Source organism: Amblyraja radiata, chromosome 37 (genome assembly GCF_010909765.2).
Source record: "Amblyraja radiata isolate CabotCenter1 chromosome 37, sAmbRad1.1.pri, whole genome shotgun sequence".
Lineage (NCBI taxonomy): Eukaryota > Metazoa > Chordata > Chondrichthyes > Rajiformes > Rajidae > Amblyraja > Amblyraja radiata.
Genome location: NC_045992.1, coordinates 9665115 through 9677245, shown reverse-complemented (window position 1 = coordinate 9677245; position 12131 = coordinate 9665115). Strand labels below are relative to the sequence as shown.

Here is a 12131-nt window from a genome sequence, read left to right as displayed (position 1 = left end):
CATTTGATATTTCCACCCTGAGAAAAAAAAGTTCTGACTGTCTACGCAAAATGTGCATTAATTTTATACAGCATACATTTTATACACTCAAATCACTACCAAAAGTTAATAGCTGTGGACAGAAAAATGGTCATCAATGAATAAGCTTCAAAACGAGAGCCAGAAAAAATATGATAAATAGTTAATGTGAATAGGCAGTGTGTTGTAACTGCACAGTTAAATTAAATGGTTAATCTCTCAAAACATTCACTCGCTGTAAATTGGTTCTACTGAGCATGTCATGGGAAGGACCAGTTCCATTGTGCAGAACTCAATGAAGATCAACTCTGTTGGTAAGTGAAATTAAAATGAGACCAAGGGAAGAGATCCAAGGAAATGCAACAGACATTAGAATATCTCATAGGATGCAGAGATGTTGAAGAGAGCTGGTGCTGATAAATCCCACATAGATCAGTGGTCCATAAACGGGGGACCTAACTTCAAATACTGACATAAAGGTCCATGTGATACATGTAGGTGCTTAAACCAGTTAATTCATGGTTCAATTTGATATTTGCACATTCTATTTAGTTAACCTCAAGAGTCAGTCATTTGTTCTTAAAAAATGATTCTCCAACAATAAAAGAAACGTATTGTGTTGCAGGAATCAGTTGTCAAGGTAACACTGTTGCAACACAGAAATGTTGGACTTGCACAATTCAAACATTAACAAACAAGAGCTAAAATGGATACTGCCTGACCTTCAAGTCATTCCCACATTCCAATGAAAATAGCTACGAGTTTAGGTTTCAAGGCACTGTTAAAAAATATATAGAAGGAATTTTAACCAGAAAAGCTGTAATTTTGGCTGAGGGAATCTTTAAAAATAAGCAATGGAATTGACTGCGTAGTAATAGAATTACAATACAATACAATACAATACAATTCAATTTATTGTCATTTGGACCCCTTGAGGTCCAAACGAAATGTCGTTTCTGCAGCCATACATTACAAACAAATAGACCCAAGACACAACATAATTTACATAAACATCCATCACATTGCTGTGATGGAAGGCCAAAAAAACTTCTCTCTCCACTGCACTCTCCCCCCCGATGTCAGATTCAAAGTCAAAGCCCCCGGCGGGCGATGGCGAATTGTCCCGCGGCCATTAAAGCCACGCCGGGTGATGCAAGGTCGCGCACCGGGTCTTGGTGTTAGAGCCCCTGGCGTGCGCTCGCAGTCCCGCGGCCATTCCAAGCCGCGCGGGGCGGTGCTGTAAGGCCCCGCTCCAGGAGCTCTTCAACCCCGCAACTCGGGCGGGAGAAGTCGCCGTTGCGGAAGCCCCGAAAAGCGGTCTCCCTCCAGGGACCCGCGGGCTCCCGGTGCTGCCCGCCAGACCCGCAGTTGCAGCCACCGAATCTCCGGGGGTCGGGCCGCAGCAGCGTCCACCACAGCTCCACCCGCTCTGGACTCGGCCAGCTCCGCGACGGTGAGGTGAGTAGTCGGCACCAGAGCCCCCGGTCTTCCTGTTGGAGGCCGCTCCTCGATGCGGCCCCAACGACAACGGAGACCCGACAAAGAAAAGGTCGGGTGTCTCGTGCAGGGAGAGATTTAAAAGTTACCCCCTCCCCCCCACACCACCCCCACCCCCCCCCCCCACACACATACCCCAACAAAAAATAACAAAAACTACATAAAAACAAAGACATAAAATAATAAAAACGCAGACGGACTGCAGAGGCCGCTGCTGACGAAAGTCGCGCCGCCCACCGAACACTCCAGTGTAGTAAACACTCCAGCCCTTATACACATCCATAATATACCAGCTTAATACCAGCCATCCCACCCACACTTTACTGATCAGTCTGTTATAAGCCTGCCTATCATACACCTCTTGCATTACACCTGATCACTAAAGACCCATTTGTTACATATTCCTATTATGGATGGTGGTGGCTTGTTATAGACGATAGCATGGTTGTGCGGTCTCATGTCTTGTGGGATTGAGTGTGGCTCACGAGACCGCTGTGCGAGCCACATACGTTTGAGCAGTGGGGGCACAGGAAGGCTGTTGTTGGAGGATTTAGGCCTGCAGCCTTCCTCCTGCCACTGGCACGAACGAGTCAGCTTTGACGATTGTCTTCAAAACTGCTGACCTTCCTAGTGGTTGTACGCCAGCCTGTCCTGTCACTGGCACAGGATTTCAGTTATTTTGTGGGCTTCGCCTGCATGCTGGAGGTGGTCCTTGATGCAGTCTTTGAACCGTTTTATTGGGCGTCCTGGGTTCCTTTGACCCCGTGACAGAACTCTGTACAGGAGTTGACAAGACATGTGGGATTCATCCATCCGGATCACATGGCCTGTCCCATCGAAGCTAGGCCTTTATGATCATTGCTTCGATGCTTGTGAAGCCAGACCGGTCCAGCACTTCCTCGTAGGTAACCCTGTGTTGCCAAACTGTGACATGGGTGGCCAAATTTGAAAGATATTAAATTATAACAAAATACCACAGCCTTAAAAATGGGCCTACATATGGTCCTTTTGAGCTAATTTGTGATCAAAATCGACCAGAATTTGACCAAACTAATACTTTCAAAATTTGAAAAATAAACAAGAAAAAAGCATTATTTATAAATTTACATTTTCTTTTAATATACATAAATGAAGAAGAATATAGTAACCTTTCATCAAATTCGATGTTAATTTACTCAAAATTTGTCCAGAACCAAAAGCATCTGTGTAGACAGGAGCATACTTTCGACGAGAGATGGCATTATCTGGGACCAGATCACTTTCGATTCCCTTCGCTACAGTGCACACACTTTACAACAACATAGCAACAAGCAATGAAAGTTTAACGGAATTTAAACATTTATATAGTAAACAAGACGTAACATTTACTAGAAAAGAACGAAAAAGTGCAAAAAGATTTTTACTAACCAATGATTCCAAGCAAAAAAAATGTGAACACAGTGTTATTCAGAGCACAGTGTGCTCACTACGTCTCTTATACTGATTTCTAAGCTCCTTTACAAAATGTCGGCACGTAACCCACCACGAGGCCCGTAGTTCAGGTCATGGTTATTACAATAAGGCCTTGGGTTTAACCAGATATGTTTTCAGGGAAATCACGTTCTCTCTCATCTCTTCATTGTTCCGCTAGGTTTGTTTCCAGCCCTAATCTGTCTCACAGTTTAATTGCCACAGGCAGATCTTCTGAACAATTCCCAATTCAGAATTCCATGATCAATCAATTTTAAACAACCAAATCCTTCAGATTAATTTTATGATCAGCCTCTGGCTTGATATTCCCTTCCCATTTTCAGAGGGCTTCACAGACCATTAACAACTCCTTTTTATGGCCAAGTCAAAACTTCTGTTAAGGCTGAAAACATTGTCGATTTTTCTATTTCATGATGGTTGATTTAACCTCAGACTTGTACACTGAGCAGTTCATTTGGACTTTTCATTAAAACTGACCCCAAACTTCTATTTCTAAAAATGCTGTCTAACCTATTGAGTGTCTCCAGCGCTTTCTGGCCTTATCGCTGGCACTCATGTACTGAATAGATGGAAAAGATGGAATTTTCACTTAAACTGGTAAGTACAACCTTTTGAAGCATTTGTCGGCTGATGTTTGGAATGTTTGGTCAATGTGTCGTTGCTATTTGGATTGGAACAGCAGGGGGAGCTATTGATGGCTAATGGGCATTATTCACATAACAAAACCTGTTGGGTTGCAGAATGACTGAAAATAATAAATTGACAATGCTTAGGAAACTTACACTTAAAAAAAGACATAACTAATTAGCTGCTAACACGACCTGCAAAATCTGGTCTTTTGGAAAGTTTGGAACTGAATTGTATTGGGCCTGACACTGCTACATATTATTTCCTCGGATTATTCAGTGGGATAAGGCAGCACGTCACAATAATGAAAATTTCCTCTCGTAACCAAATAGCATATATTAATTAACTGTGTTCTAAAAATTACTATTACTCTCCCAATATTATTTGGAATTCACTCTGTTACTGATTTATTAGAGACTTAAAAAAAAAAAGAGGACAAACATGTGACAAAAAAATCCAGCTGCTAAAGGCTTCCAAAGTTAGGCAGGGAGTCCGTGTTCATTCCTAGTATTTTCACCAAATAATAAAGGCTGAAGCATCTGTATGCAAACAACATTTATGCTCTATGAAACACTGGCACCGATCTTCCATCATTATTTTCATTCTTCTTTGACTGAACATATGACATGCTGTATGAGTAGAATTAAGCCATTCGGCCCATCGAGTCCACTCTGCCATTTGATCATGGCTGATCTATTTTTCCTTCTCAACACCATTCTCCTCATAGTCTTTGACACTCTTACGAATCAAGAACCTATCAATCTCTGCTCTAAAAATACCCAATGTATTAGCGTCCACGACCATCACAAGGTCGCTCAGCATTTGTAGCTGAGCTAAAGGGCTGCGATATTGTGCATTAGTACTTGGTCTAGCACCAAATCATTATTGATTAATCCACTGAAGTAAAGAACAGAATGGGCTTTGTACACAATATCTGCAAAGCAATGGTACTCTACTAATCTGCCACACTTTGCCACATGCCCTCGGTAAAAAAAAATGGTTCATGGTGAGACCCTGAAAATGAGGTACATTTCCCTTTCCTTGAGAGCCACTTTTCAATGAAGGCAGTGGTGAATTTCATCATGTCTCCTTTACTGAAAGGTAGCATAGGAAGTGTTTCTATATTATCAGGCACTAGCTGCCCCATCTGGGGTAAAGACTGCTGATCCCACATTGATCTAATCAGTTACCTTAGAATCCATTGTGAAGCAAGTCACCCATGACCTTGAAAAAACGCCTAAGATGACCCAAAATCCTGCTGTGATCGGAAATAGTGATCACTGACATACAATTGCTTTCAGCCTCCTGCCTATAACACTTGCACTAAATCAAGCTGTATTCACAGCCTCTCCTCGGTCTATATCCCAGGCAAAAGAATACCTCCCGCAAAACTGCAGTCTCTTGTGGAGCATTCCCCCATGTCTCAAGAAGCCAAGCTTGGCAGCATTTGTGTCTCAAATTATCACATTATATGGTGAATCTAATTTCTCCTACACCCTATTCAGAGAAATATATTCGCTGAAAAAACACCCAGCCAGAGAAGATATTTAGAGTTGATTAAATACTTGGTTAAAGAGGAGGAGTGTTAAAAAAGCTGTTAAAAGTTTCAGAGCAGTGGAGAGGTAAACTAGTCTGAGGACAGGAATTGTAGGCTTTAACATCGTGAAGCCTGTGGTCTCTAGTAAGAGGCCGACTTCGGAGCTCCATGCCGCGGAGAGAGTTTGAACAGCCCCGATGCAGGAGTTTCGATCACACCGGGAGCTTCGATCGTCGGCTCCAGGGGCTTTGATCTTCCCGACCGCAGAAGAACAAAGAGGAAGTAGATTGAACATTTATTGCCTTCCATCACAGTGAGGAATGTGGAATTCACTGTGGTGGATGCTTATGTTAACTTTTATGTGGTTGTGTGTCTTGTTGATTTTCACTTAGTAGGGCAACCCAAATATCACTGTACCTTAATTGATACATGTGACAATAATCTGACCTTGACCTTGAAAGCAAAGCCACTAATGGTGGATTAACAAAGAATGGACTGGATACCATTTAGAGGGCCAGCAGGTTAACCTGATAACGTTGTGGAAATCTTAAACATAGCCCCTCGAAGGATATAAAATCAAGGAAGAAAGACATCATAAGGAGACACCAAGAGACTGCAGATGCTAGAATATTGAGCAAAAACAGTGTGCTGGTGGAATTCGGGCTAGGCAGCATCTGAGAAAGGAAATGGACAGATGACATTTCAGGTCCCTTCTTCAGATTGATGGAGTAGGGGGGAAAAATATGGAAAAGAGAGGTAGGGGTGGGGCAAAGCCTGGCAAATGATAGATTAATACAGGCGAGGGGTGAGTGATTGGCAGATGGGTGTAGATACAGATAAAGGCAGAAGGCAAGGAGAAAAAAGCGGTCCGTTAAGAAGAGTGAAATGTAAAGCCAGACGGAAGAGAATTTAGGTGGAAGGGGCACAGGAGAGGAGGGATATGTTTAAAACAAACTTTGTCTTACTAGAAGCCAATGTATTTCAGTAGATATGGTGGGCATGGAGCAAAGAGGATAATGCGAGACAGACATTTAGATGAGTTTAAATCTATGGAAGTGGATAACGGGGTCAGCCAATAAAATACTAGAAAGGTTTATTCCAGAGAAGGAGAAAAAGGTGGAGATTTCAGCAGAACCGAGACAGGAATGGGCAATTAACATTACAAGGGCAAAAAAAAACGTAGACATTGTGGTGGAGGCTAGTTCAAAAATACCCGAAACCAGTTTGCAAATTTTATTCAAAACAAGGTAACCAAGGTGAAACATTCCATGTGCGACTTGAAGAACTGTCTTAGACCCGAGTTTGGATTTCTTTATCTTTATTGCCAGAGTAGGAATAGATTCAATGTTTAATTTGCCTGATGTTAATTGACGAGTAACATTCACCTTGCAATATTAATGTGACAAAGAGTCTTGCAGGTTACAAAAAGTTGATTAGCGAGTAAAATGGTCGAGTATGTCCTTAATACAATAGTGTCTTGAATTGATTGCAAAGATTGATCTTAATGAAAATTCACATATAAATCAAGTACTAATGATTCATCAGTAGAATAATACAACTTCAGAGACATAGTGAATGGAGTGAATTTCCCATCCATGAAAAACCCACGATCTGCAGTTGGAGTTACATTGAATTAAAATATCATTAGCTCAATATCATTTTATTTGAGTTCTCTGGTGTTTGACGACCAGCGTTTATAAAGAAGACATCTTCACTCAGTGAATAATGTTCAAGAAATAATTACTGTGAGTTCATTGATTAAAAATCAATTCTTCATTCACTGGATAAAGAAGATGTGCAATGTGATGAAGACAAAGTAATAGTTGGTTACTGGATAAGTTGATTAACAAATAAAAATGCAGACATAGGAAACTAAAATAAAAACAGATGATGCAGAAAAGCATCAATAAAGAAAACACATTAAAAACAGACCATCTGGCCATACCTCTCCTTCGTTATTTCCTGATTCTGTACCTCGTATCCACTATGCTCCAAAATCCCAGTCTTAGACTCCCAAAGCGTCCAAAAATTTCCATCCCCAGTCTTGAATAGTTTCATTTCAGTCCTGAATTTCAAAGAGTCAAACCTATTTTTAAAATTAAGGCTATATGTTGTACAAGATGCACCTTTGCTTTGTCCTCTCTTACTTGAGGTTATACAACAGTGAATCATCTAATTTATTCTGAACATAGCTATGGATGATTTACATGGAGTTACATGAAATTGATAGATGAAGAACAGGCTATTTGACCCAAAGTTCATGCTCTATACATAAGCCTCCACCTGACACTCTTCACTGCGTCCTTTCTATAGACCTTCCATTTTTTTCTTCTTAATCATTTTGCCAAGAATGCAACTGTGTTATTTGCCAGAACCATTCTCTGTGGTCATGGATTCCACATTTCTCCCACATATTTGGGTGATACAGACAAGAACAGATTAAATCAGCAGACCACAGCCGGGTAACGTCATGGCATTCACTGACTGAACTCCTCCTTGAATAATGGGCCCTTTAAGTGATGAGCTATATACCACCAAGGCGTCAAGTACTACTTTATTTAAACTATCTATCTATCTATCTATCTATCTATCTATCTATCTATCTATCTATCTATTATTATATGGGGTGTGGTTAATGCGAGTGTGTTGCCGCAGCCGCCCCCAAACACCCCCCCCCCCCAAACGCCGTTGGGAAAACAGACCCAACGGGTCTGCACTTGGTCTAGTTATTATATAAAAGTCTGTGGCTGCCGCCTGCCGTCCGTCCGTCCGGCTGCCGGCTGCCTTTCTTCCTTTTGATTCGTTCCATCGTGTGATGTCACAATGCCCAATGTTCACATATGTCCAATCGGAATGGATCCATTTACATATGCCTTTGCAGGAGCCCCAGCCCATGGTGAACGTTCCATTGTGTGATGTCACAATGCCCAATGCTCAAAGACATCGTTGCCATAGAGGGAGTACAGAGAAGGTTCACCAGACTGATTCCTGAGATGTCAGGACTTTCATATGAAGAAAGACTGGATAGACTCGGCTTGTACTCGCTAGATTTTAGAAGATTGAGGGGGGATCTTATAGAAACTCCTGATTACATTTTGTCGTGTTTATGTACACATTTTTAATCAAATCCCTCTTCTCCCCCCAATATTTAAAAAGAAAACTTGCATCTCACCCATAGAAGCAGCCCCAGCCCAAGCCCCTGGTGAACGTTCCATCGTGTGATGTCACAATGCCCAATGTTCACATATGCCCAATCGGAATGGAATCATTTACATATGCCTTTGCAGGAGCCCCAGCACCTGGTGAACGTTCCATCGTTTGATGTCACAATGCCCAATGCTCAAAGACATCGTTGCCATAGAGGGAGTACAGAGAAGGTTCACCAGACTGATTCCTGGGATGTCAGGACTTTCATATGAAGAAAGACTGGATAGACTCGGCTTGTACACGCTAGAATTTAGAAGATTGAGGGCGGATCTTATAGAAACGTACAAAATTCTTAAGGGGTAGACAGGCTAGATGCAGGAAGATTGTTCCAGATGTTGGGGAAGTCCAGAACAAGGGGTCACAGTTTAAGGATAAGGGGTAAATCTTTTATGACCGAGATGAGAAAAACATTTTTCACACAGAGAGTGGTGAATCTCTGGAATTCACTGGCACAGAAGGTAGTTGAGGACAGTTCATTGGCTATATTTAAGAGGGAGTTAGATGTGGCCCTTGTGGCTAAAGGGATCAGGGAGTATGGAGAGAAGGCAGGTACAGGATACTGAGTTGAATGATCAGCCATGATCATATTGAATGGTTGTGCAGCCTCAAAGGGCCGAATGGCCTACTCCTGCACTTAATTTCTATGTTTCCCTCTCCGCACCCCTCTCCCTCCCATCACTCTCTCCCCACCCCCCTTCCCTCTCTACCCCACCCCCTTCCCTCTCTCCACCCGCCCCCTTCCTCCTACCCCTCTGTCCCTCTTCCATCACTCCCCCTACCCCTCTCCTCCTCCCTCCCCACTCTTCCACCTTCCCCCTCCACTCTCCCTCCCCACTCTTTCCCCTCTCCCCCCACCCCTCTCCCTCCCTCCTCCCCTCCCTCCCCATCCCCCCCTCCCTCACATCTCTCTCCCCATCCCCCTCTCTCACCCCCTACTCAGCTCTCCTTTCCCTCCCAAATCTGTCCCGTTTCCTCCTCCTCCTCTCCGCTCCCTCCCTCTTCTCATCCCCCACCTGTGTGTTTGGGGGGTGGTTAATGTGAGTGTGATGCCGCAGCCCCCCCCCCCCCCCCTGCCGCTGCATAACCCGTTGGGGATACAGACCCAACGGGTCTGCACTTGGTCTAGTTATATTTAAAGCTTAAGGACACCTGCCAAATTGTTATTTTGCCTCTGGAAGTAAATGTCTCAAATGAATATTATGTAAGAAGAACTTTGAAATGGATCAAAGGAATTTTTTTCGTTCTGTGGTTTGATTGTGATTTGACCTTGAATCAAGACCCAAAAACTTCCTGCAGCTTTGATCACAGAATAGTCAGAATCATGACAGAAGCTCTTTCAAACCAGACACAGAATGTGGTTTGTGACTGTGCCAAATGGAAGCTAAACTCAGCCAGCATATCGGGTGAGAAGCTGAGTCATCAGAATAGAATCGACATTTAATTGCTAATGATGTACTTAAAAGAGTTGAATTTGTCATCATAGCGTTGTCAGGTGATACCAATAAAAAACAAACATGTGATTTAGTGTCAGGAATAGCTTTAATACAGTTGTTGAAGTTATATATTCCAACTCTGAGTTATGGCTAAGTACAAATTAATTCAAAACGGGTTAGAACTAGAGAAGCATTATAAACTTCAGCTAATGCAGTCAGAGCAATTAAAAAAAATTATCCTAAAATTACAGTTTGTAACGCAAATTTAAATAGATTAACATCTTGTAAAAGTGGGGTGGGAGATTAAAACCTACATGTGGTCCACCCTGTTTCGACTATCAACCCAAATGCAATCAACCCGACATGCACAAAGAAATAGATAAAATAGAATAAGTTGACCCACAACTTTAGGCTGTGCACGCCTTCGCAAGAAGATCTTGTAAAAGTGCAGACGCAGACTATAAAAGGGAACACAAACTTTGCACATTATTATTCAAAATCTTTTATGAGCTATAACTAAGTTTATCACAGCTGTAGAAATATATGTGTATATAGTTAAAATATGTATATTTATTAATAAATTAGTCCCAAATAAATCAATGTTAAGACGCTTAGGTTTCAGTTACTCAAGCACTTTGTGTCGTTTTCTTGTATAAAATGTACTCTAGTTGGGAGAGGTTTCCAAGCTCATCTCTAATTGTAACCCAGTAACAGCACTGATTACAAGCTGAAAGCCAGGGATGCCATGCTTTATTTAAAGCTCAGCAGAAGATGAAGAGTGTATGGTCGAAAAACCTGAAAGCTAGAAATCAGAATTAAAACTTGAAAAGGATGAAAATACTCAACTGAAATTCTGTAAATGAAATGACAGGAGTAGTCCGAAACAGTGTGTCTGCTAGGGCAGTTCTGTTTATGGATTTTGAAAAGATATTTCAGTGGGACAGGGTATGAAGAAGGGTCTTGACCTGAAACATCATCCATTAGGTTGTGTGATAGGAGCAGAATTAGGCCAATCAGCCCATCAAGTCTACTCCGCCATTCAATCATGGCTGATCTATCTCTTCCTCCTAACCCCATTCTCCTGCCTTCATCCCATAGCCCTTGACACCCGTAATGAAGAATCTATCTATCTCTGCCGTAAAAATATCCATTGACTTGGCCTCCACAACCTTCTGGCAAAGAATTCCACAAATTCACCACCATCTGACTAAAGAAATTCAGTTCAATTTAGTTTATTGCCACGTGAAATGCGTTTTGTTGCGTGCTAACCAGTCAGTAGAAAGACAATACATAGAAAATAGGTGCAGGAGTAGGCCATTCGGCCCTTCGATCCTGCACCGCCATTCAATATGATCATGGCTGATCATCCAACTCAGTTTCCTGTACCTGCCTTCTCTCCATACCCACCCATCCCTCCCTTTAGCCACAAGGGCCACATCTAACTCCCTCTTAAATATAGCCAATGAACTGGCCTCATTGGCTATATTTAAGAGGGAGTTAGATGTGGCCCTTGTGATTACAATCAGTCCATTTACAGTGGACAGATACATGATAAGGGAATCCTCCTCTTCTCTGTCCTAAAGCAACGTCCTTTAATTTTGAGGCTATGACATGACCTCTGGTCCTAGAGTAGACTCTCCCACTAGTGGAAACATCCTTTCTACGTCCACTCTTATCACTGGTCCTAGAGAAGACTCTCCCACTAGTGGAAACATCCACTCCACGTCCACTCTTATCACTGGTTCTAGAGTAGACTCTCCCACTAGTGGAAACATCCACTCCACGTCCACTCTTATCACTGGTTCTAGAGAAGACTCTCCCACTAGTGGAAACATCCTTTCCACGTCCACTCTTATCACTGGTCCTAGAGTAGACTCTCCCACTAGTGGAAACATCCTTTCCACGTCCACTCTTATCACTGGTTCTAGAGTAGACTCTCCCACTAGTGGAAACATCCTTTCCACGTCCACTCTTATCACTGACTATTCGCCATTCCTATTTATGGCGAATTCGCCATTTCACTGTGCATCCATTCCTTCCAGAGATGCCGCTGATTTATTCCAGCACCTTGTGTCTCTGCCTCCATCGCTGTTGTTGTTGTTGTTGTTGTGCGGCGGCGTTGTCCCCCTCGCATGGCTGCGACCGCCTCTCCCTCCCTCACGACAGTCCGCGCCGTCCGTCCGTCCGCGCCAAAGCTCTGTCCGCTCGCGAGAGGCGGGCGCCGCGCTGCGGGCCAACGGCCGCCACGTCTCGCGATGCTTTCCCCGCCGGTCCTGGCCATCGCATTCGCACCGGCGCTGCGGGCGGACGAGCCGACAGGCGGAGCGCGTCCATCTTAACAG

General features: G+C 43.0%; 1 protein-coding gene and 1 long non-coding RNA gene across 7 annotated transcripts in view; one reads left to right on the top strand and one right to left on the bottom strand.

Annotated features, from left to right (window-relative positions):
- LOC116966454 overlaps nt 1–11970 on the bottom strand; it is a 22015-nt gene extending 10045 nt beyond the window's left edge. The window contains exons 1-2 of the long non-coding RNA XR_004410024.1: nt 11857–11970; nt 7095–7214 (exon numbers count right to left, since the gene is read on the bottom strand). This is a non-coding gene — a long non-coding RNA (uncharacterized LOC116966454). The remainder of the gene's footprint in view (nt 1–7094; nt 7215–11856) is intronic.
- usp54 (ubiquitin specific peptidase 54) overlaps nt 11954–12131 on the top strand; it is an 89006-nt gene continuing 88828 nt past the window's right edge. For 3 of the 6 annotated variants that reach the window (XM_033012707.1, XM_033012706.1, XM_033012710.1), the window contains exon 1: nt 11961–12131. The gene's annotated coding sequence lies outside the window, so the exon portion shown is untranslated. The other 3 variants (XM_033012712.1, XM_033012711.1, XM_033012709.1) reach the window with 3 other exon arrangements.